General features: G+C 38.6%; 1 protein-coding gene across 2 annotated transcripts in view; it reads left to right on the top strand.

Annotated features, from left to right (window-relative positions):
- Positions 1-294: 294 nt before the first annotated feature.
- Positions 295-27230, top strand: part of SOX5 (SRY-box transcription factor 5) — an 860916-nt gene continuing 833980 nt past the window's right edge. For both annotated transcript variants that reach the window (XM_030214565.1, XM_030214564.1), the window contains exons 1-2: positions 295-371; positions 1213-1503. The gene's annotated coding sequence lies outside the window, so the exon portion shown is untranslated. The remainder of the gene's footprint in view (positions 372-1212; positions 1504-27230) is intronic.

Here is a 27230-nt window from a genome sequence, read left to right as displayed (position 1 = left end):
TATTATTACAATTGAAAGAGTTCAGTGTCAGCCAGGACACTGGCCACTTAGACTATGGAGCCATTGTTCACCTCGAGCTCAGAAGGGGAATTTACTCCTAGAATTCTCAGTCCACAGCAAATCTAATCAACTGAGCCCCCCTCTCTCCCCGCCCTCTTTCCTTTTTCTCAACAATGGAGCCTTTTTTTTTTTCGCTCGGGGCGGGCTTTTGTAATCTAGCCTTTTGTACTGCGTGAACCCCTCCCAGTAGGAGTGGACAGTTTGTGGCGATTGGGGGGAGGGGGAAGGGTGGTACTTTGAGCGAGCACTTCGCGAGCTCCGCTTCCGGAAGGGGGACGTGCGCGCATCCGCCTCTCCTTTCACCTCGAAAGGTATAGTTACCGGATTGCCTTTAGCACCTGCTAGATTCGTAGTTACATCATCGCTGCTGGAGGGAGGCTGAAATTTGCCGGGCAGCTTTGAATTTGTAAAAGAGAAAAAAAGGAAGATTACATAAATAAGGAAGCGAGAGCTGTGATGTTTCAAACAAAATTGTCTGCCCACCTTATGTGACTACCTGAACATTAAAAAAATGTAGGGAAGAGATACGAACGGAGAGAGATGGGTCCCTTCTAAAAATATATATTTCATTTTGTAAACGCTGAAAGAATTAAAGGAAGAGAGCAGGCTGAAAGGTTTTTCCCCCTGTATATTTTGGCTACCTTTTCCCCTCCAAACTGCAGTGCTTGGAACTGAGGAAACTTTGGTTTTGTTGCCAAGTCGTTTGCACTACTTTGTGGAAAGCAAGAGCTAACAGTGAGGCGGACAGAGTGAGTGACAACTTGTTTACAGGTTTTCCTTGAAGGGGCCTCTGCTATATTTCAATCTGTCAAAGTTGCTTTTCTTCCACCGAACAATGCCCGATTCTTGTATTTTTTTCTGTCTTTTTCGGGGAGACTAAAGGAAAAAAAGAAAACTAATAAGAATAGTTAAAGTAGAAAATATCCTTTTTTAACCTTTTTTTTCTTTCCCATTTAACCTATAAATACCAGTTGATGAGTATAGTAAATTTGGGCTTTTGCTGTTTTTTTGGATTTTTAATCTGCTTTCTCGACGTTATTCTCTGTTGAGGACATCACCCTTTTGGGGGGGATATTATATTGTCTGACTTTTCATGTTTTCTGAAGGTGGCTGGATAGCAACTACACAACTTTTTTTTCTTCTTCATTACAGAATAGCATTTAATTGGAAAGAACGTTCAGTTAAAGGTAGTGCATTGGGCTTGCGGCAGCGACATGCCTGCTCAGCTGTAAGAAGCTGCCTTTGGGTGCACTGGCCCTTTAAGAGCCTGGTCAAGGAGTCCTAGCTCAGACAGTGTGTGAGAAGAGAAAATCAATCGCTTTAGAAGGCTTGGACTCACTTGACAGGTTCAGTTGGAGGCGATCAGAGGTGGCTGGTGTGACAAAAGGAAACTGTGCTTTTACAGCATGTTAACTGACCCTGATTACCTCAGGAGTTTGAAAGGTGAGTTCTTTTTTTTTTGTACAATAATTTACATGTTTATGTACATACTGTTTTTGTATAGTATGTGTATCTGCACGTAGCAGTGCTGTTCATTAGATACCGGGCTTTGTGTCACTTATGAGACATTTTCAAAAAGCCGCACTCGATGGATAAGTTTACCTCGTTCAAATGACAAGCTAGTGTATTTTGTGATGGCTGTTTTCTGAGACTGACTGGGAGGGATCCTTATAATCCTAATCATTTGCAATGCTTCTGACGAGCTTTGCTAGTTCCCCGACACAGGTTTCACTAAGCGTTATGTGATGCTGATCGTGCTTTTCGTGACCCAGTCTTGCGAAATGTGCAAAGCATATACCTGACACTTCCAGAGGAAATGCTCAGGTGAATGAGTTTTAAAGTAAAAGAAGCAATATTGTTGTTGCAAATGGATCCTTCAAGTGAAACTTTTTTTTTGCACCAAATAGTGCACGACTGTTCTTAGAGGATAACTTTCTGCAATATAAATGGCATTCCAAACATTGTCCTTCAGTATTAAACGTGTATATCTGGCATCCTTTCAGTAGTTTCGTGCACTGCAAGCTCGTGATCAAGTTCAGCTTTGCAATATTCCTGTTAGATAGGACTTATTAGCCGAAAGTTTTGGTAGCAATGAGCTGTGTGTTAGTTGCTTAGACTACAGGCTGGTCAGTGATCTGCTTTCAAGAATATATCTAGGCCTTTGCTTGTCTACTTAAATACTTTTTTTGACAAATTAATGTTTATTCTTACGTAAACTCTGAAATAGACTCTGGATTGTTATTGTATCAAAAGATAACATTTTTGTAGGTAGTGAAAAATATATTGGTGTCAAAATCAATCACACCTTTCAGCTTTCCACTGGTAAGCATTTAATCTAAGGCATGCAAAACAAAATGTACTACTGCTAATCACTGAAATATTTTCAGGCAAACTTTTATATATTCAACCATATAATTAGTTATTAAAACAGAAAGTTAGTGGGGGCGGGGAATAATAGATTTTTTTGAAGCATGTGGAGAAACAACATGAAGGTAAAGGATCATCTAAGCACAACAAATTCAGATAAAATATTAGTATTTTAATTAAAAGAACACAAAAGGTCTGTATCAGGATTTTTAAAGAGCTGATATGAGTGCTTGAATGCTAACTCTTTCTCTCAATATATATATATATATATATATACCATGGCCTTATATTTTGTTAACTACCCTATACTAGAACAGAAAACAGGGACAATTGTTATTGTTGATTTAATGATTATATCTAGCAGGTATAACTACATTTAGCAGACCTTTTGAAACTATTTGTTGCACTTTACTAGTTCATATATTACATTTGTTAATATTTTGTGTAAAATGTTGATGTAGTCTATATGAAATCATCTTTTTAGTTGATCACTTTTAAGATCCTTTTCCTTTTTATTCCTTATATGTTTTCATTGAATGGCCTGGTTAAATCAATACTAGTTTTCTATACTAGTAAAACATGATCTTCTAATTGTTTTTTTCAGGCAGATATTGCATTTTCAAGGTGTACAAATGATTGATTGTATATATTTTTACATTCAGTCATTTCTATGCAGACATTCTTGGGTTAAAAACACAATATATAAAAATGCTAAGTTTTAATGTTTTACGGAAGCATTTCTTAAGTCTGTATAAAAATCCATTAGCAAAGTTTCATGCATGGTACGCTTAAATTTGTAAACATTCATATACAATCTGTATCATGCTTTTAAACATAAGCACAAATGCTCTGCTTTCTGTTCACGATGTACAAGTTAACTTAGAAGAATAGTTCTTGATGTTCATGCTTTATTCAAACAGTAATATGTCACTATCCAACTTTCTACTTCCATCTCTCCTTGGACCTACAGAATCCTCGACAACTGATTGGATAGATAGGGTTGATTGATTAACATGCAATAGGTGTTGCATTTTAGTTGTAAAATGAATACAGACATAATAGTAGTTGTTTGCCCTCTCTACATAAGGCAGGACATCTGCATTTCTTTATTGTGTGATAACTTCAGACAGTTCAATGCTTGAAAAGTAATTCATTGCAACTTTTTTAAAGGATTGAGAAGCGGAATGGCCAAATGTATTAGGAATTCAAGCCTCTTGGAAAGAGCTGATTAGTGATGCTTGATATTTGTCTTTGAAATTTTGATTTATAGATTTTCTTCTCAAACTGTGATAAAACTAGCATGACATGCTTTATTTAATTTGACAAAATTGGCAGTGTGAGGCAACATGAACTGGGAATTCCAAAGCAATCAATAAATAGGTGAGGCTTCAGGATCATATGCTGTTTTCTAAAGACAGTGGGCAAGGCCTGATCACACAAAGCTTAATAAGAAACAATATCCTATTCACTAACGAAACTGGTGGGTCTGTGGTCATAGCACATAGCTTAGCTAAGTTTTAAATGGGTTTAAACAAGTTCTAGGAGGAAAAATCCATAAAATATTAGTAAGTAGAGCTGGGAAAGTCAACATTTATCCCCTAAGAGTGATCAAGAAGGAATGGATTTACTCCTTGGGATCCTTAGAATTACTTGTGACCCTGATTGGCCAGTGTTGAAGTCATAATGCGGGGACTGATGAACCTTTGGTCTCTCTGATCCAGCATGGCATATCTTGTGATTTTCTGTTCTTGACAACTGAGTTGTAACATTCAAAGGAGTTTGATATATGGAATGAAACTAAGAGGAGGAATGCTCTGGAGTTACAGGGCTTCATAACTAAAAGCAATATTGTGAAATATTGTAACAATAAAATGTATTTACTTAAATCTGTCAAAATATGCAGTAAGACAGATAAAAGTTGTGAGGTTACTACCAATTCCTTGTCTGTAAAAGAATGGTGCCTTAGCATATCTTAAGCCAATTAAAAACATTGGCGTAACACATCTTAAAAACATGCATCTTTTTTTCTTGCAGTTAATATTCACAAAACATAAGACTGACTTCCAAATGCAAAGACTGAATTTCTATAGAACTGTTAAATCACAAAATCTTCTCAAAAGGCGTGCACAGTTTAATGCATAATGCTAATACCTGAAAGTACAAAAACAATCTGTAGATCTAACCAGATATTTTACCATTCTAAAGTCTCAACACAAAATAGTTTGTCAGTTTCTTTCCTTAACTATGACATGAGAAGAGCATGAACATAGAATGCCTTTAGAAAGAATGGAAGGAATTGTTTTAACTAAAAGAAATAAAGATAATAGAATGTATATATTTGAGGTCACCATTATAAGCCCTCTGTCAAAACTGGCAGAACTGGCCTAAAGATAGAGAATGCATGAAGGTAAAGGAAATCAGTTGGGACGGAGAAATTACTTCTCTGGTACAAGTCATTTCAGGGTCATATATATATAAATTATTTGGGGTTGTGCCAAAAAAAAAATCAAATTTTAGATATTTTTTATGTGGAAATCACAAATTCCATAAATATAATCAAATAGTTTTACTATAAGCATCATTTTATTTCAAAAATGTTGTATTTGCATGTCTGTTTATCTATTCAGAAGCTTACTCACATGCTATGCCTTGGTATTCACCTATAAAAGTTTAGATTAAATAGTAAATATAAACCTTAACTATAGTAGATGTGTTCTACAGTATATGCTGTTTTGTAGTTGTGCCTTTGGGTGTGATGTTTTGAAAAAAAGCCACCATTAGAAAGTTGTAATTAGTTTATTTTCAACCAAAAGTCATCCTGTAGTATTGCTTTTAGGCGAGAATAGAGAGCCAGTGAAGCTCAGATGAATTTTTCTGCTCACAAATTTTGTTTTATATTTAGGGAATATTAACTACAGAATGGAAACTATTTTCATGAACAGTTTCAGTCAGAAAACAGACAATTTAAGATTTGGCTACTGAGTAGAACACAAGCTAGTAAATAGAGCCAGCCAGTACTACTTTATAACTGTTGCATGTGAAGCAAGTAAGAGTCTCAACAGTTGTAGCATGTCGTTTTCTACCATAGACATATGAATTTTTTGGAGAACTACGTATTAGTGAGAACATGGAATTTGATTTCTGTGGAGGTATAGTCTTGTATATACATCCGTTTTCAAACACCACAAGTCAAATACAGACATTGCACTTATTCTCTTCTGTTTCTCAGAGCTATTGAGCCAAAGATTAAAGAGGCCGTACAAACAGGTCATAAACTCTTCTCTCATTTGGCATTGCTACCTTATTTTTCATAATTGTATTTTAAAGTCTTGTTTAAAACTATAATCTTATATTTGTCATGATGTGTAGTTTTTTTTTTTTTTACTTTTTAGATTTATTGCTCGCCTTTTAAATCTCAAGGTGAGCTAGAGACAGGTACAGCCGGTGGTCCCTTGCGCCGGAGAGCTTACAACTAAAGGTACCTTTTAAAAAGTGGTACTACTGATTAGCATGTGCACTGAATGCAAAGAAGCCCATTAAATTCCCATGGGCTTCTTCGCATTCAGCATATGTTAATTGGTAGACCTGCTTTGTAAAAGGAGCCCTAAGAATATACCTGAGGTAGTGAAAGGTTAAGCAACTTGCCCAGGATCATAAGGAGCATTAATAGTGGGTGGGGGGGGGGGGGGGGACCCACTAAGCAGTACACTACTCCTGTATTCCTTTCTTATATGTGTTAATATTCATACAAATAAATTCCTTTAGGGTGTTGCAAATTTATTTTACCGTGGTTAAATCATGGTAACATACCTGTTGTGTATGCATATGTATTCGTCACATAGATGATGCTTATTTTTACGGTGCCATTATTTCACATGATGTGCTATGTACTAGTACAATAAAACACATATGCATGATTTATTTAGAACTATAGGAATTTAGACATTCTTAATTTAAGCTTTATTTGTATACTAGATGTATGATAGCCTTTAATTGAACAGTTTTTTTTCATTCCTAATACTTGCCATGCACTCAAAAATGATCACGGTAATAGATCATTGACTTTAGTGTCCCCGTGCAAGTTCTCTATAGATTTTTAAGTAGTATCCAGGATGCTGGATTTTTTTTCTTTGAACACATAAAACAAATACTGTATTGGTCTCGGTATAAAACTGTTGATATTTAATTTTCTCATTTTTATAAACAAGGAGAAGCTTATTCTTGGTACAACTTTTTATATTAATTTTTGAAATTATACTACTATAGAGTTCTGTGGAGAGAGGTGTGTATTAAAGTATTAGAACAATTCAATTCAAATGATGGCATTTAATCAAAGGAAAATCATATCAATGAAGGTTGTGGATGCTGGTAAATTATTTACAAAAGCTAATGTGAGCCCATGAGTATTGTTGGATCGGCACATCAAAGTATATATTTTTTTTTTTTACCTGAGATGCATTTACTCGGAGCTATTTCAATGCTTTGTAAATAGTCATCTTAATTTTTTCTTAAGTACATGATGTCACTGTATCTTTATTGTATACAAACAATTAGATGATCATGACAGTAGTTTAAAGGAGGCATTATCATAGAGTTTTAGCTTCCACTTCTCAGTAACTTTTCAGTGAATTACCTGTATCACCAGTTTTTATTTATTTTTGATTATTCATTTTAATTATCAGTTTGACTTACATTAACTGTTTGCTTTTGTCTTTTGTTAATAATTGAACACTTAAATTCCACTACATGTTTTCTCTGCTTATGCGGCTACCTCAAGAAGTAACATTATCAGGTATCCTTTTCTGTATATATCTACTTACAAATAGCTCAATGAAACAATGATTATAAGTTTTAATTCACGTTATCAATATTAGTTGTTCTACACATAATGTTGTGATAGGCTTGGAAATAGTCAATCAATGACTAGGTAATTTTTATCTTTTAACTGAATTCCATAAGACACAAGAAAATATGGACCAAAGGAAATAGTACTACTAACGTTTTGCCATTGTTTGAGAATCATGAATGCAAGTATGAAAAAAGAAATATAATATGCTCAATTTCTTCAATTACTTTTACTAACATTAAAAGCATTTCACTCCAAAAACCCAACCCTAAAATACCCCTCCCCCCAAAAAAAAATTAACAGCTCCAGCAATAGCTTCATTCATTGCAGTAAAACACTATGGGTAAAGCTAGGTTTTCAATGCTTTATAAAAACTTCCATATTTTTCATCAGTCACAATTAAGGAGGAAGTTTAATCCACAACATCAGATCACAGACTGTGAAAGCCCTAGCTCTGCACTGAATACGTATAACAATCTTGAAAATAGGCATTTTCAACAAAACGTCACTGACTAGAGCACAATGCATGATTTGCTACATACCAAACCAATTTCTTAGACAGATACTGTGGTGTCTTTCCACACAATTGTAGCTATTGCCAGAATGAGATGATTAGGAATTCTAAGGTGTGTTGTTCTCAATCTCAGTACATTTTTCTATTATCATCAATGCTTCGACCTGAAGTATATTGGCATACAATGAGTTGATGTCAAGAGTCACCAAAAGAATATCCTCCAAATCTCCATTAAAATCATCCAACATATTTATCATGTAAGAAGAACCTCTCACATAAGATTTAATTTAAAGTCTTACGTAAGTACATAAGTATTGCCATACTGGGAAAGACCAAAGGTCCATCAAGTCCAGCATCCCGTTTCCAACAGTGGCCAATCCAGGTCACATATACCTGGCAAGATCCCAAAGTACAACACGTTTTATAATGCTTATCCCAGAAATAGTGGATTTTCCCTAAGTCCATTTAATAATGGTCTATGGACTTTTCCTTTAGGAAGTTGTCCAAATCTTTTTTAAACTCCGCTAAGCTAACCGCTTTACCACATTCTCTGGCAATGAATTCCAGATTTTAATTACATGTTGAGTGAAGAAAACTTTTCTCTTATTTGTTTTAAATTTACTACACTGTAGCTTCATCGCATGCCCCCTAGTCCTAGTACTTTTGGAAAGCGTAAACAGACGCTTCACATCTACCCGTTCAACTCCACTCATTATTTTATAGACCTTTATCATATCTCCCCTCAGCCACCTTTTCTGCAAGCTGAAGAGCCCTAGCCGCTTTAGCCTTTCCTCATAGGGAAGTCGTCCCATCCCCTTTATCATTTTTGTCGCCCTTCTCTGCACCTTTTCTAATTCCACTATATCTTTTTTGAGATGCGGCGACCAGAATTGAACACAGTATTTGAGGTGCGGTCGCACCATGGAGCGATACAAAGGCATTATAACATCCTCATTTTTGTTTTCCATTCCTTTCCTAATAATATCTAACATTCTATTTGCTTTCTTAGCTGCAGCAGCACATTGAGCAGAAGGTTTCAACGTATCATCAACGATGACACCTAAATCCTTTTCTTGGTCCGTAACTCCTAACGTGGAACCTTGCATGACGTAGCTATAATTTGGGTTCCTCTTTCCCACATGCATCACTTTGCACTTGCTCACATTAAACGTCATCTGCCATTTAGACGCCCAGTCTCCCAGTCTTGTAAGGTCCTCTTGTAATTTTTCACAATCCTCCCACTATTTAACAACTTTGAATAACTTTGTGTCATCAGCAAATTTAATTACCTCACTAGTTACTCCCATCTCTAGGTCATTTATAAATATATTAAAAAGCAGCGATCCCAGCACAGACCCCTGGGGAACCCCACTAACTACCCTTCTCCATTGAGAATACTGACCATTTAACCCTACTCTCTGTTTTCTATCTTTTAACCAGTTTTTAATCCACAATAGAACACTGCCTCCTATCCCATGACTCTCCAGTTTCCTCTGGAGTCTTTCATGAGGTACTTTGTCAAACGCCTTCTGAAAATCCAGATACACAATATCAACTGGCTCACCTTTATCCACATGTTTGTTCACCCCTTCAAAGAAATGTAGTAGATTGGTGAGGCAAGATTTCCCTTCACTAAATCCATGTTGACTTTGTCTCATTAATCCATGCTTTTGAATATGCTTTGTAATTTTGTTCTTTATAATAGTCTCTACCATTTTGCCCGGCACCGACGTCAGACTCGCTGGTCTATAATTTACCGGATTTCCTCTGGAACCTTTTTTTAGAAATCGGCGTTATATTGGCCACCCTCCAATCTTTCGGTACCACGCTCGATTTTAAAGATAAATTACATATTACTTAAAAATAAATGAACGACTTTGGAAAGAGGTTATGACAGACCCATTACTTGATATGATCGGTCTGCCTGGTGGAATAGTGAGAGCTGTATGTTGTTGAGGAACTCCTTCTCCTTAGGGGTAATGTATCCTGCTTTATGAGCAATATGAGCAAAATGTACCAATTGCGAAATCTTTTCTTTTAGTCTACTTGCTGGATCTTCATGTAAAAGTAAATAATATTCCGTGTCTGAAATCTGTCATTGAATTTCTTCAATGTACAGCTCCCTATCCATCAGCACTATCCTACTATCTGCTAGTTTTATGACAATATTTTGATTCTGAGACAGTGATTGTATGGCCTGCATTTCTGCTTTAGTAAGGTTTTACAATTGTTTACCTAAACATTTTTCCAGGATAGAAATTCTTTTAATACACATTGATGAAAGGCTGTAATCAATGGGTCTGGCGATCCAGAAGGAATCTATTTAGAAACATTTTTTAACATAGAAATATCTACATGGGCAGCAGACTGTTCAGAGAAAAATAGTTTGACTTGTAATTTATGGCTGAATATTGACCCCTTTGATAATTTGGAGCCATTTTGTTTTTAGAAGACGTGTTGAGCGTTTTGGTACTGCTTAGAAATAGATTTTGGGGCATATTTTATTCCAGGTGTTGCACATTCCTATGGAAAGTTAGTTTCTCATGCTGTGCGAGTGGTAGACTTAATTACACCAAGCATTTGTCTTTTACTTGTATTCCACACAACAGGAAAGTATTTTGTGTAAATATTATTAATGATGTTGTTTCATACAGTTTTCATTTTTGTAATTGTGGTATTCATGATGGATTCAAACAGGATATTTTAATATTCTGGGCCAGTAAACGGGAAAGTTCACATGATAAATGAGGTGTAGAAAGATTCTTTATGTAAGTATGGGGCCCTTTTACTATGATATATTAAGCAGGTATCATGGCTTTTACCATGCCTTAGACATTAGCGCACACCAATGACATTCTCTAACGCATGTTAAAACAGCCAGGGTGGCAAAAATCTGTGTCAGCTGCTTAACAACCTGCATGGGCGTGACAGGGGTGGAGCAGAAGTCTGGTCATCAGTGGCAATCTCCTTATATAAAAGGCTGACCCTGAGCAGTGGTACCATGAGACTGCATCTAGTGGTCATTGCAGCCATTTTGAGAGTGGGAGCTGTATGGGTGGAAGTGAAAACAGAGAAAAATGTAGCCAGATAAAGACCATATGCCCTATCCAGTCTGCCCATCCATGTAATCTATTCTCCCTATCACTCTCTTAGAGATCCTATTTGTACTTGTCCCAAGCTGTCTTGAATTCAGATACTGTTTCCACCCTCCGGGAGGCCATTCCACAAATTTACCACCCTTTCCATGAAGAAGTATTTCCTCAAGTTACTTCTGAGTCTGTCCTCTTTCACCTTCATCCTATATCCTCTTGTTCCAGAGCTTCCTTTCAGTTGAAAGAGTCTCGCCTTCTGTGCATTTATGCCGCATAAGAAATGCTTGTATCATATCTCTCTTCTTTCTTCTAAAGTATACATTTTGAAATCATCAGTCCACATATGCTTTATGGTGAAGACCACTGACCATTTTAGTACCCACCCTCTGGACTGACCCCATCATGTTTTTATATCTTTTGAAGGTGCATTCCTCTCCCTATGCACCCACACATCCTTCTAGCTTTCACTGTCGCCTTTTTTACTTGGTTAGGCACCTTAAGATTATCTTCCACTTTTGTGGAGAGGGACCACATCTGCTCATCTCCAGTCCTAGGGGACCACTTCCTACGCTAGAGAAGCATTGTAAAGGTCAGCCAGCAGAGCCGTTAGAACTTCCCAAATTTCCTTCAGTACCCTCAGATGTATTTTATTTTATTTATTTGTTACATTTGTACCCAGGTAACAAAAACCAATGGGAAAAGAACTCCGCTCAATTTAACAAAGTTCTAACAAAAAATAGTGGATCAATTTGTGCAATTGCAGGAAATGAATTAATCATGGATGAAGGAGAGGACCTCAGACTGGTGACAACTTAATCTTAATTAATAAGATTACATATATCGTCACCATATTTCAATCATAGGTCCCTGCCAACCTCCTCCCTAGGTGTTCACACAACTGTTAGTGTATAAATATAATATAATACAAAAATAGCCATAATACAGAGCAAAGCTACTTAGCTTGTTGCAGCTTAAACCAAGGGTCTCCCCAACGGTCCCATTTCGCCGGGTAAGGCTTCGTCAGGGGAAGGACGCCCAACTGCAAACCGCTGCTCGATTAAATGATGGCCAAGTCCTAGTATACCATCTAGGTCACAAATATTTGGCAATATACCAAAAGAGTAAAACAGATTTTATGCTGCTTATTCTAGAAAAAAAGTAATGGATTTTCCCAAGTTCAAATTATTCAAACCTTTTTTTTAAACCCTGCTAAGCTAATTGTGTTTGCCACATTCTCTGGCAACAAATTCCAGAGTTCAATTACATGTTGAATGAAGAGATATTTCTCTGATTTGTTCTAAATTTACTACTTTGTAGCTTAATTGCATGCCTTTTATTTTTGGAAAGAGTAAACAAGTGATTCACATCTACCATTTCTACTCCACTCAGTTTTTTATAGACTTCTATCATGTTGCAGCTCAGCTGTCTCTTCTACAAGTTGAAGAGCCCTAGCCTCTTTAACCTTTCCACATAGGGAAATCACTCCATCCCCTTTATCATTTTGATTGTCCTTCTCTGTAACTTTTCTAATTCTGCTATATCTTTCTTGAAATGGAGTGACCAAAATTGCACACAATATTTGAGGGACTGTAGACATTGTGCAGGGGGAGGGTTGTTGTGGAAATCAGGGACATGGACTTGCAGGATATAGGGAGTAGAGAATAGAGAGCTGCATAGGAACGCGGTTCGCGGGAATCCCGCGGGGCCTGGAGCAGTTCTGCGGGGTTCCCGCGGGGACAGAGCCAATTCCTGCGGGTTTCCCGCAGGGATGGAAGAAGTTTGGGTTTCCTTTGGAAGTGTAAGCTGCACCCGCACCAGCCTCTCATCTACCGAGTACTTCCTCCTTTTCCTCCTCTTCTTCCTTGCTTTAATAGCACAAATATGGAAAGTCTTCCATTAAGGAGGTGGTAGAGACACACATGATGATGGAATTCAAAGAGGCTTGAGATGAACACAGAGTATTTCTAATTAGAAAATGGAAGTTATAAAAAACCTAACCTTAAATGGCTGCATGTGTGTGGATGTGCCAAGTGACGCTTAGATGTTGACTCTGGCTGTGATGAACTAGGGCTGATACCAGGCAGACATGTATGGTCTGTGTCTCATACATGGCAATTTGGTTTAGGATGGGCTGGAAAGAGCTTAGACAGCAACTTCAGTGGCTGGAACATAAGGACAGTGCTGGACAGATTTGTACGGTCTGTGTCCCACAAATGAGTAGACGAATAGACTGGGCTTCAATGGTAACTCCAGCAGTTGGAACATAAGGATAGGGCCAGATAGACTTCTATGGTCTATGTTCCAGAAACACAAAAGAAAGACCATAATCAAGTATATAATATCACACTCGTTGATTTAATCATGAATTGATAATGTGTGACTATTGGGCAGACTGGATGGACCGTTCAGGTCTTTATTTGCTGTCACTTACTATGTTACAATTAATCCTCTTTGCTCCTGGGCTGATGCGCAGACGTCAGCTTTGACACAGGCATGAGCATCGGATGTCACCTGACCTACTGGCGCGTGCATGTGGTGACCTCTCAGAATACAGTGCCAGTAAATCAGAGACAATTCTTATAAGTGCACACCAGAGTGTTCCAAGTTTCAACTTCCATTCCTTCCTTGCCCTACAGTGCTGTGGCTCAAATCCAGAGAGAGACTGAGAGAGCTGACTGGAATTTTCTTTTATGTGCCATTAAATTCTTGCGGGGATGAGTGGGGACAGGTTGGGATGGGTTAAATTTTTGCGGGAATGGGTGGGGGATGGTAAGATTCCAGCAGGGACGGACGGGGACGGGTAAGATTCCAGCAGGGATGGGTAAGATTTCTGTCCCCGTGCAACTCTCTAGTAGAGAAGCAGAGGTATGATGCTGATAGAGAAGATAGGGACATAGAAAGGAGATTCTTGAGAGGGGACGCTAGGGACAAGGGGGGGATATGCTGGACATGAGAGGAGGGATAGGGACATAGAGGTGATACTGGACATGGAGGAGGAATATGGACAGCAGTGGGTGATATTGAGCATTAGAGAAGGGATATGGTCACAGAGGGACAATGCTACACGAGGGACACAGAGAGAGAAGATGAATGGTGGATATAGGAATGCGAAATGTCAAATGATCAGGAGACCCTGGCAAGAGAGTTTAGAGAAGAGAGAAGAAAGCAGAATTGGTAACACAATTAGAAGAATAAAATGGCCAGACAGCCAAGGTAGAGAAAGAGTTCTATTTTCTATTTAGTAATTAGAATATGTCAGATTTGGAATGGTCATCTACCAGAACTGGTGTTAGACATGGCTTTTGCCCAGGGCAGAAATTTGGGAGAGGACTTCAAAACCATCACCGAGCTGTGCTTCCCTTAGCCTCAGGCAGGCTTGGAGCCCTCACTGATCAGGTTAGTTGCACTGGTGTACCCCTTAACACCATCCCTTACATCTGTTATCTTTATATTTTGCACAGTACAGGGGGAAAATGCATTTTTCTATTTTTTATGGTGGTGTACTACAAGATTTTGTGCAGTGATATGTAGTAATCTGGATTGTTCAGTTTTCCCTACAAATGTATTGATGTTCTGGAGTCCATAGTAATATCTAGGATACTGCCTTTTCATAGGTAGAGTCCTTGTTTTGGCATTGTCGATTGCCCTAGATCCTGAGTGAATTTTTTTGTAGAGTTTTGTATTACTTCACAATTTGCATAGTACAGGGAAGGTTTGTATTGCAGTTACTGTGTTGGTGCATTCTAGGAACTGGAATAACATTTTGAATGCTTCCTTTTCATATGCTCCACAAGAGTGTGGCTATTGTGGCATTGCCACATTTACTCCCCTGACCTTCAGTCCCCCTCCACAGCTCTTTACTGTGCAGAGACAGTTCCAAATTGCTCCTGCTTATGTTGATCTTGGGTTCAAAGTGGCATCTGTGAGTTCTAGCAATAGTCTTGCTGTACTACTGCTAGGGGTCAGACTGCCATATAAATTCCCTTATTTGGCAGCCTAACTGCTAATGGTACTACAGTGAGATTGCGGCTAGGTATCACTGGTGCCTCTCCTCCTCCCACAAGCTACTGGGGCCCCTGTAAAAGCTGTAGATGGGGATTGGGGGTGAGGGTAAGGTCTTTCAGGGGAGTCTACTCTGGGAGATTTGCATGTTTAGAGAGGTGCCCTGGAGGTTTGCTGACACTGTTGAAGGTAGGGGGTAACAGTATTGAGGAGGGGTGGGGATTGACTAGGGGAACTGACTGTGGCCTTGGGATGGGGAATTTACTGAGGAAGCTGTCTGTGGTCTTTACTCCTTGCTCTTTCCAGCAGTCACTTACATAAGCCTTGGGGTAGGTGTAAATGCTGACATATACATTTTTTCATATCAATGTGTATTTTCCTTCTAAAATGGAGAGTACACATCAACATTTTTGCCTACCTAGACCACTCCTTCTCCATTCCCTAAGCATGCCTTTTTGCAATCTAGACATGGTATGGATCCCCATATGTAAATAGCAGCTAAATATACTTTTAAAAATCAGTGAAAAATAAATGCAATTTTTCATTTCTATACTTTTAACAATATATGTTCAGAAGGGGAAAAGTGAATGTTAAAATAATTGGCACATTTGTATATCTATCTGATTCATTTCTGTGCCTACATTGTGATTCACACACATTTTTTTTTCTTCTGGAGAATGAATAGTAGATGAAAAGTAACAATGCATGGAAAACAGATATTTAGAAGATATTCAGCAAAATAAGTAAAATAGTTGTCATTGCCTGAAAAAAAGATATTTAGAGTTTGCATAAAATGTAGTTACTGTAGATGTTCAGTTTTCATTCTTCATTTCACCCACTTACCTAACTGCAAACACCCATCCATCTAGACATTTGCACACTTTTACTTCCCAGATATCATGGTTGGTTTACGTTGGGCTGGAGCACTGCCTCAAATATGCAACTCCAGTTACTTTATAACTGAGAGATTTTGACACTTTGAAAACAGTTGTGTATATTGAGGGGAAGATAGGGAAATTAGCTGGAACAAATCCTATTCTTTTACTGTAGTAGATAAGGCTACATTATTTTCCTATTTTTAAATGTTGACTACAATGTTGCATCAAAACAATTGACCTGATATTCAAAAACGTTAAGCTCCTAAATGTGTGCCCTGTTTTCAACCAAAATTAGGAGTCTCAGATCTTCTTAATTTAAGAGATTAAAAGTTGTGAATTTAGGCCTGCCGTTCATCTGCCTAGATTTACAAGCTTAATTTATGAGCATCTAGAGCAGCTGTATAACATGTGCCTATATTTAAGTGTATAGAGGGTGCCTATGTGGCGCCTGATCCATAAGGGAGTTTGGTCAGCACGTGACACATCACACAACAATTTATCACTGTGCCACTTTTAATTTACTAAATAATAAATGATTGGTGAGAATGATCTCAAAACATTAAATATGTCCATGGAGCTATGAAGAAATAACACTCAATCAGCCATCATAATATAGACTAAAACCTCCCAGCAACTGATGGGTAGTCTTTGTTTATTTGATCTGTTTCCTTTTACTTCTCTTTAATTGCAGACCAATTATGACTATAACTAGGGTTACAATGTGAAATGAAAAGCTTTCAGTCACAACTACTCAGGGATTGTTACCATATTTTAAATTACCCCAACATATATCTACATTGGTCATTGTAGCGGCAGTCCTGTGCCATGAGCTACTTTTGGCTCCATTTAGAAACCTCTAATTTTGAACTCTAAATCCAGCTGCTATATGACCTCCTTAAGCAAGGATCATTATTCTCTTACTCCAGAAGACTGTGTATATGGTTTATGGTTTAAATAGGTTTGAAATATTGTGTTTCCTAAAACACATCAAAGCTGTTTACAAAACAATTCAGAAGCAGAAAGGAACACCAGCTTAATATAGGATAGAGAATAGTACAGGAAGAAGAACTGGAACAAGAGGAGTGACAGAATTCAAATGTAGACACAAGCAGAGAACATCACCTTGGTAATTGCTTAGCCAACTGCTTGATCACCAAAGTCATCTTAAAAGGTTTTAAGAGCTGCCATGAATTTGGGATAGAAAGGTTCCATACAAAGGGGAAGGAAAAGTGCATTCCAAACTGAAGGCACTATAAAATAGAAAGCAGTCTTCCATATTGCGCATGGAGAAATAGAAGCAGTGTATAGCCAGCCATAATGCAAGGAGCATAATGCTCTGGCTGGAATATGTAGAATGACAAACGAGGCAAGATCCAGTGAATTTGGGTGATATTTTTAAATTAATTCTATAATAAATTGGAAGCCAGTGATCATGGATCATAAGTGGGGTTATATAATCAAATCTTCTAGCTTTGCAGAGGATCCTAATTGCAGTATTCTGCATGGTTTGAATAAATTTGTTCAAATAAAGAGCAATACCAGCATATAACTTATTGCAATACCGCTGTGGTATATAGAAGTCATCTGTGAAGATTCATCCAAATGGGGGCAGACTGTGAGAAATTGATGCAGTACAATGAAACAGTTTTTAACCAGTGCAGAAACTTGGGTTTTGAATGATAACTGTTGGTCTCTAGGAAGTCATGGCAGCCTGAATTAAACAAGCGAAGAACGAGAAGGGCAGCCTGTAATCCAACAAGTCAGTGTCTTGGAGAGATTAATGATAAGGTGATTGTCAGAAAACCATGAATTTACAGAATCTAAGCAATTTTGTATGTTTATACTGCCTCCTAAGCATCCTCAGCCACAGCTATCTGGAAAGCAGAAAATCTGACTTGATGATTAAGCTGGGGACTTGTAGTAATGAGCTGTTGGGCTGCCTTGAGTAATCTTTTAATCATTTGCTCATAGTTGAAGAGAAAAGACTTGGAACTATATGACCCCTAAATTTGTTATCCACAAGAGTATAGGACACAAGAAGCAACATTAACCTCCCTATGGAGCTCTGCATCAACAGAAGGAACCAAGCAATTATCCAATTTTCTTTTCTCATGCAATTGTTTACATTTTACATGGCATGGTTTGAGTATTGAGACATTACTTCTTGCTTTGACTTCTGAAGTTAGAAATAGTTTAAATAAAGAGAAGCAGATAATACTTTTTACAATTTGGTACCTCAGCAACTTTCGATGCCATAGACCATTTTTTGATGCTATTCAGGCTTCGCGAACTGGGATTGATTGGGGCAGTAATTAAGTGGTTTGAGGAATTCCTAAGAAAGTGAAAGTATTATACAAAAAAGTACGACAAAGTGTCATCTCTGTGGGAACTGGGCTGTGGAGTGTCCTAAAGTTCGCTTCTATTGCTACTATTGTTTTAGTGTGTACCTAAGTTCTTTGGGGAAAAATGCCATCTGATATGCGTATTTATATTTTATCCTATGCAGATGATATTTTCCTCTCATATCCTGAGCTGGACATGCAAAAGTTTTTCAAAGTTAAATAAATGAAAACCCAAAATATTATAGTTTTGAAACTATGATGTAGTCCCAGAACAAGAACTGATGTTAGCGATAGGAGAGCAATTGAAAATAGAAAATGAATCAGAGTTCCTGGGAATCAGAGCCCTGTTTAAAAAGTCGTGCTGTAGGCACGCTATTGTTTTGAGTGCATGCTAATGCTAGAGACACCCATAGGAATATATGGCTAATGCTAATTAGCATGAATTAAAAACACTAGCGCACCTTAGTAAACAGGGCCCCAAGTTGACATTTGTTTCCCAAATTAAAATCTTTAAAAATATATATATATATTTTTTCAAGTTATGCCAACTCAGGGCCATATGATCTTTGAGTTTCCAAAGTTTTAGAGTTACAACTCAGTACTTCTCCCGCAATTGGATTATTGCAATTCTTTATATAGCATCCATTAAGTTGCAGAGAAAACTCTAGCATCTTCAAAACACAGCACTAGGTTGATTTTTAAATTGTTTACATTTCATAAGGTCTCGCCTCTTCAGTTACTTCACATATTCTTTTACTTTTTAATGTTTGAATATTTTTATGGGTTAAATTCTGAGTGATGAATTCAAACCCTCAATTTACCTAATAATTGGTTTTTCTCTTGAAACTTACAGAAGCTGAATTTTCCTACTTTTTAAAATGTCCATTATAAAAACATATCTTTCCCTTATCTAGGGGCGGAGATTTGAATAACCTTCTGATCCTCATTAGACAACTTTTTTTTCTTATTACCATTTTTGCAAAGCCCTAAATATGTAGTTAGTTACGCATGTTATTGCATTAACAGGACTTTAAATTTGTAATTCTCCTCTATTGTCATAGGACTCTTTTGATGTAATCTGCTTTGATTCCTAGTGATAACTGTGGAATATAAGACTGTATTTATTTATTTTATTTATTTGTGATATTTATACCCACATTATCATAAACAAGTTTGATTTCAATGTGGTTTACAATAAACAGTATAGGATACGTAACAAAGAATAATGCATAAGAATCCAATTTTACAATACAATATCATAAATATAAAAGGATAAACAATGGATGTTTAACATTTAGAAAATCTATTATGAATGAGAAATTGTACATGAAGCAAAGAGAAAGTTAATGGTAAATAGAGTAATAACTAATTCAGGTAATTAATTGTTTGAGATATGGTTGTTCTTTGTGAGGGTTTGTTTGAATAGGAACGATTTGAGGATTTTGCGGAATCTAGCATATTCCTGTATATTATTTTGGGTGGTAAGGAGTTCAACCATTTGGTTCCTAAGTAAGTGAAGTCTGCAGAGTGGACAGTTCTGTAGGTCACTTTTTTGCAATTTGGGAAGTGTAGTCTGAGAGAGTTTCTTGCCTCATATTTAATGTTTCTTAGAGGTAAGTTTATTAATGGTACCATATAGTCTGGAGTTGTGCCATTTAGGATTTGAAAGATATTATAAACTATACTATAGTATAGTTTATAGTCTAACCACATAGCATCACAGACCTTTATCAGGTTGTGTCTGTATTTAGCTGGGAAGAGGCCTCCTGAGCCTCCACTTTTTATTTTTATTTTTTAAACTCCCCCCCCCCCCCCCCAATTAATTTATCTTGTCTGTGTTTCTTGTCCGTTTAGAAATGGAGAAACATGGCCCATTTAGTCTGCCCATGCACTATCTCCTCCTCTCCCTAAGAGATCTCATATGCGTGTCCCATGCATTCTTGAATTCCGATCCAGTCTTTGTCTCCACCATCTCCAGGAAGTCATTCCACATATTCACCACCCTTTCTGTAAAGTGTTTCCTTAGATTACTCATGAAGTTTTAACTTCATCCTATGCCATCTCATTCTGGAGATTTCTTTTAGTTCAAATAGATTTGCCTCCTGTACATTAATGCCACGGAAGATATTTAAATGTCTCTATCATATCCCTTCTCTCCCGCCTTTCTTACACATATTGAGGTCTATAAGTCTGTTCTCATGCGCTGTATGAAGGAGACCACTGACCAGTTTTGTAGCAGCCCTCGGAGCCAACTTCATTCTGTTTATTTAGGGCCCCTTTTACCAAGCTGTGACAAGTATTGATTTTCCATGAACCTGAATTACAATTTATTTCTTAGGAAATAAAAGTTTGGGAACTATGTATTGATGTCATTCTGCTCTTCATACATATGACAGTCCTGGTATTCATTTAAAAAAAAAAAGCTGAGTTCCTAAATTTAGGATCATATTTGTACCCTGTTTTCAGTCAAAATAGAGGCTTACATTTTCTGCAGAAAATTCACCAATATTTAGTGGCTTAAATATTATCCACTTCATTATATTACAGTTTTTTGTATAATTTTAAGTGCCTTTTGCATAATTAAAATGATAGAATATTGCCTTCCTCATATGTGAGTGCTATTATTGATCTACATGCTTAAATAGCATAGCATGTAGTTGTTAGAGGGACATTTATAAGGGCATGGGCAGGGTCCAACATTTACCCAGGCTTCTTACAGAATACTGTAACTTGTGTGTGTAAATATCACAACTAAGTGCTAACATTTACATGTGTCATAGGCTGTCATAAATGTTAGCATCTTCATTTAGGCATTCTAATACACATGTAAGTATTCTTATAGAATAGGTTTATTGCCCAGGGTAATATGGCACCTAAATAGTGATACCATGTTACATAATTGCTTCCTATGTTCATGGAATTAGGCTTATTATTCATTGCCTAGATTTTTTAGCCTATTTAGGTGCCTAATGCTGACAATGAAGTCCCTGCCGAAATCTGCTCCTGTTGCCATCCATTTTAGGCCCCTAAGTTTGTGAGAGTAGTGATATTTTGAGCAAAAAGTTGGGAACTCAGACTTAGAAAACTTTCAGAGAGGTCAATTAAGGATTCTAATTTTCAAAGGTAGAAACATAATCCCTTTGAATATTGACGTTGGCGTTTTCATTTTTTATTAAAATCTAGAGGTAATGCACTGATGTGTTTAAAAAGATTAGTTTTTACCTCTGTGAGATATTAGCAACACAGTTTGGAGAAAAGTAAATACCTTAATTTCTAGTTGACTAGAATGCAGCAAATTTTCCGGATAGATAAGTTACTAAACCTAACCCCCCCTTTTACAAAGCCTTGCTAGCGGCTGCCAGTGCAGTAATGCTGATACAGCCCATTCAAAGTGAATGGGCTGTGTTGGTATTGCCTTGTGGCTTTGTAAAAGGGAGGGGTTAAGTCTTTTACTAAAATTAAGTCTTGGATTTGATTATAAAGAATGCAGTTGGGGCCATACTGGTAATTCGATGGGAGATCTGAGTTTTGCTCCACAGGTTTGACTTCTGCTTCTTAAGCTACAAGGCATAGGGATGCTATGGTGATAGTATTCACAGCCTTGGGGAGACTTGGAACTTAAGTCTCATTCTTTGCTATCTAATTGATTTGAGCTACATATGTACTATGTTCTCGAAGGCTGTGCCAATGACACTTACAACTGGCATAGAGATAGGAGATGACTATAAAATGGGAATCCTTCCAAGGAGTAATAAATGAATCTTATGTGCCATGGAACCCAGTACAAATGCCAGAGCCCAGTAGAAGCAAGTTCTGATTGAATTGAAAGTTCAAAGGAACAGGCAGCAGTTTCATCTTATCACTTTCTGCTCCAAAGCAGGTATCAACCATCAAGTTAGTATTTAAGGTTACACAAATAAAGCAAATTGGAGTGAAACAATATGAAACAAGGAAAACCAATAAATACAAATTGTTTCTGATACTGTAACCAGTGAGGTAAGAAGTTCCCCTTGATTGTCCATATGCGTGAAAAACAATAGTGGAGAAAAAAACCTCAACGTTTGCCTAATTCAAGCAGCTCTGGTATAGCTGTATCAACTTAAATGAGCTTAAAGCAAAGCAACACATCACAGGAAAAAAAAAACCCCAAACCCTCCACTATTTAATACTAATTTGACAAGTAACTATAATCCAAGCAGTGCAGTTCAAACCAACAGTGACTCTCTGCAAAGCTGTTATATCAGAGCATTCAATCCAAACTATAAATAAGTGAAGGCACCCGCACTTATCTGTCTCAGAGCTGCTCACAATGTATTTAAGGTTACAACTGTAGGCTGTCTGTAAAAGAGAATATTGCCCAAGTTACAAATAGTGTTGTTTTTACCAGCACCTTAGAAATAAACCACTCACTTTTCAGTGTATTCTTACGAGATCATCTTCTGTAGCTGAATAATAAAAATTAATGAAGACAGCTGTCTTAGCCAAATATTTGTTCTCCAAGTAATTCTTGATGACTGTGTACATAATTTTAGCATGTGATGCATTGTGTGGGCAACTAATTTGTGGAGCAGTATCATTTGTTATTATTCCTTCGTGTACACCACAGAATTTACTGAATTTACTTGGAGCTAAACCAGTACTTCAGCTCGGTTAACCCAAATGCCATTTAAACTGAAATGCGACCCATGTTTGTTCAAAAGAGAATTCTATAACTGGGCACCCAAATTTATGCACCGCTTGAGCATGTAAATGTAGGCACCATGAAGAACCAAATTAATCCCATAAACAGAGCCAAATGGAAACAGGAAGGGGTGGGAATGACCACACTAATGAACCAGGATGACAACAGCAAGTCTTTTTATTAAAACTGTGGATAAGTGACAAAAGCATAGACCCAAAACTGGCAATGTTCCTCAGATAACAGTGATATGCATACACACCTTGAGTACAGTCACAGGGAGAACAAAAATTGTTCTTGCAAATCACACAATAACCATAACGATCACAAATATCAAATACAACTTTGGACAACATAATGTTTAGATTTGTGTTACGCTGTCCACAGCAGCATTTGGTATTTGTGATCACTATGGTCATTGAGGGATTTGAAAGAGCAATTTTTGTTCTGTATGTGACTCTGTAAAGATGTGTACGCATATCACTGTACCCTGAGGAAGGCTTACAGTTGAAACATTGCCCATGTTGAGTCTATGCTTTTGTCATTTATCCACAGTTGTAATAAAGGACTTGCCGTTGTCATCCTGGTTCATTGGTGTGGTCATTCCCACCCCTTGCTGTTTTCCATGTAAATGTAGAACCTACTACCACTTTTACAGATAAAGTGTACAATTACTCACATAAGTGGCAGCAGGATGAGTAAACACTATTCTGTAATTGCATGTGTAAATGGGAAGTGCATAAATGCAAGGTGAAATCACGTGGGTGGAGCTTGCGAGGGGCATGAGCAGGTCTGTCACTTATACATGTAACTTACAAAATACTCTCAGATTTATGGCTGGTGTAACTGCAGATGTGTACATATAACTGTTCTTTTGCCGGGTTATGCTAGTATTCTATAACAAAATCTAGGAGCCTAGGTGCCCTTGTAGAATAGAGAAAGGAAAAGGGGATGAAGCGATATACTGCCTTTTAGTGGTTGCAATCAAAGCAGTATACATATTATCTACAAGTACTTATTTTGTACCTGGGTCAATGGAAGGGTAAGTGACTTGCCCAGAGTCAAAAGGAGCTGCAGTGAAAATTGGACCCAGTTCCACTGGTTCTCGAGCTGCTGCACTAACCATTAAGCTACTCCTTTCCTCCAATAGGCTCTCATAGAGTTGCCACCATAGTGCTGTATACTTTTAGAAAGTGAAGGTAGCATTTTATTTGAATCTTGCCTCTATACAGAGAAATGTTTGATCCTTTATAAATGGTCCACGAGCCACCTGTTGAGCTTTTCACCGGAATCCCCTGTTTTAGGAGCAGCTAACTGATGGAGCAAGATATTCTTATAGTTTTTCAGTAAAGGTTATATAGTACAAATCTGTATGTGTGTGCGTGAGTATATGTGTGTAAATGCAAATACCCTTGTAAGAAGCAGTTTGATGAGGTTATTTATTCTTCAGGTTGAAGAATTCCTTAATAATGCAATACAGCAGTGTTAGCCAGAAGGCAATTTTAGGTGGGCCAACAGGTTGGATAGGTGGGCATTGAGTTGCCAACTTTTTGAAAGAGAAAAACCCACCATGATGCACCCATGCTCCACCCCTACCCCACTCCCCCCAACCTCAGTATGGCCTGCACTGCTACCCTCACTGAAGTTTTTGGAAGTCCAAGAGACTGCAGTCTTCAGTCCCCATTGAGCCATGATCTTCAACAATGCTCGTCAATTCTTTTGTGGCCACAACTCTATAATAATGGCCAAATAAAACTGTGCAACCTCCTGAAGGTGCAAAATAATTTTTTTATTTATTGGGATTTTGCTTACATCTTTTTCAGTAGTAGCTCAAGGTGAGTTACATTCAGGTACACTGGGTATTTCCCTTCCTGGAGGGCTCACAATCTAAGTTTATATCTGAGGCAATGCAGGGTTAAGTGACTTGCCCAAGATCACAAGGAGCAGCAGTGGGATTTGAACCATTCACCTCTAGATGACAACACCAGTGCTCTAACAACTAGGTCACTCCTCCACTCCAATGATGCACCTATGGAGAGCCCACTCAAGTCTGTGACCCCCTTTGGTGTCCTGACCCACAGTTTGGGAAGCTCTGCCCTATATGGTATTGAAGCCAAATCCATTCTGCATTCGTAGAACCTCCTGGCCCTTCCCCAACAGTGGATGCAGAGCTAGGACATTTCCCCATAAAACTCACCATACAAATTGTTTCTAGGGTAATCTCAGTAACAGGCATAATGTAAAGTAATACAAGTTAATCAGAACCTAGATCAAATCTATCATGCCAGCACTAACTTCTAAAACAAGGATCCTGCCTATGATATTTTAGGGCCCTAAATATTACAGTGAGGCCCTAAAATATCAATACATCTATTGGGGAAAATGAATAAATTACTACAGAATGCTACATAGAAAATTGATACTAACACAATATCTTGGTCACACACACGAAACACAAATGCCAAATACAGAATAGGTGACTACAAATATAAACGTAAACGGAAATCCCCCATACCAATGTGTGTCTCTCCTCTCTCACCTACTCCATCCAGCTTCTCTCCCTCCCATTCCCTTTCTCCCCAGCATCGGCTTGCCTGCCCTCCCTCCTTTTCTCACTTCTGCCGTAGGTTTAGTATTTTACTCCATGTTCCTTTATCCCCTTGGTTCAGCATCTATCTCTCATTTCTCCTCCCTTCCCTTAACTCTCCCAAGGGTCTAGCACTTATCGTCCTTCTTTCCAGCCCCCTGGTTCCAGTATTTCTCTTCATCTCCTCCCCCCGCCCATAGGTCCAGGTCCTCTATCCCTTCCCTCCAGCCAGGGCCAGCACATCTCTTCCTTCTCACCATCCCTCCCACTACCACAGGTCCAGTATCTCTCTCCGTTCTAGCCTCCCACCACAGATCCAGCACCTCCCCTTCCGCCCCCCCCCCCACCACAGGCCCAGCACCTCTCTCTCTTCCCTCCAGCACCTCTCTGCCTTCCTTCCAACCTCCACCCCACCACTATAGTCCCAGCACCTTTTTCCCTTCTCTCAGCCCCCACCACAGTCTAATAATACATTTGTCCCTTCCCTCCAGCATCCCCCCACAGGCCTAGCACCTCTCTCTCCAGCCTCCACCCCCTCCCCCCCAGCACATCCCTTCCCTTCCTCCGCTTCCACCCCTGTCCTGCAGATCCAGCACTTCTCTGTTGTTTGCCTCCTTCGCTTCTGCTGCAGTACTTGCAATTTACAGCATTGGTGCTGCCCAACGAATCACACAGCCTGAATCCAGAGCCTTCCCTCTGCCACATCCTGCCCTAAACAGGAAGTTGCATCAGAGAGAGTGGGGCATGACAGAGAGAAGGCCCTGGATTCAGGTTTTGTGAATCACTGTCAGGCAGCACCAGTGCTGTAAATTCCAAGTATCATTGGCAGAATGAGGGAGGCAAAAAACAGAGACGTGCCAGACCTGCGGGATAGGGGGTGGGAGTGGACGGAAGGGATCCAGCCAGCCAACCAGGGATGCTGGATTGTGGGTGGCCAGGGTGGATCATTTCTGGGTGGGCCTTGGGAAATTGAGGGTGGGCCTGAGCCCAGGCCCACTCATGGCTGCACCCTTGATTCAATAAAGGAATTTCAATATTGACCAGTTTCCCATTTGATTTAAACTAGTGCATTAAAACAGGGCTTCACTATTTTTATTGGTGAGTTAGGAATTTAAGAATGCTTGAGTTACAGAGGGGCTTTTTTGAAAAATTGTTTAACTCAGAATTGGGACATTTAACTCATTACGTCAAAAAAAAAAAGGGGTCTATCTTAGAACCATTTTCAAACTGGAAAATGTCTGGGTGTCCCTTTTGTAAATGGCTCTAAGATGTCCTTCCCTACACCCCTTCCCGTGCACTCCGCTCCATGGATAAATCCTTCTTTTCCTTGTCATCAAGCAGATGAAGCCATTACGTATGGGTTATGTCCATCAACCAGCAGGGGAGATAGAGAGCACTCAAACTTTCTCAGTGCCCTCTTGGCCAGCTAGCTCCACTGCCTCTTCAGTATTCTCTAGCTCCCCTAGCAGGGTGGCTGCAGCTTCTCGAGCTCCAGAAAAATCTGCCGGGAGGTGGTTCCTGGCTTGCCAGTTGTTAACCGGGGTGTTGGAGGCTATAGCAGCTTCACTTTAAAGGCACATAGGTTAGCCCTTTCCCTGCCTTACCCATACCTCCGTGGATGTGGACATATTGCATTGCTTTCCCTGTCCTTACCCACCAACAGTGGATGCAGGCATATAGGTTCGCCCTTTCCCTGCCTTTCCCACTCATCTGAGCCTCCGGAGTCTTCAATACCTCTGCTTTCCTCACAGCGTTAAAAAAAAAAAAAAAAAGTCGCGTCGCGTTTTTAAACGCAGAGACGCTGGAACAGAGGTTTTTGACCTGATTTTCAGCAGGATTGTAGTTGTACGCTAGATCCTTTGAG

Source organism: Microcaecilia unicolor, chromosome 9 (genome assembly GCF_901765095.1).
Source record: "Microcaecilia unicolor chromosome 9, aMicUni1.1, whole genome shotgun sequence".
Lineage (NCBI taxonomy): Eukaryota > Metazoa > Chordata > Amphibia > Gymnophiona > Siphonopidae > Microcaecilia > Microcaecilia unicolor.
The sequence above is the reverse complement of the archived record's forward strand: the minus strand, read 5'-3'. Positions and strand labels throughout refer to the sequence as shown.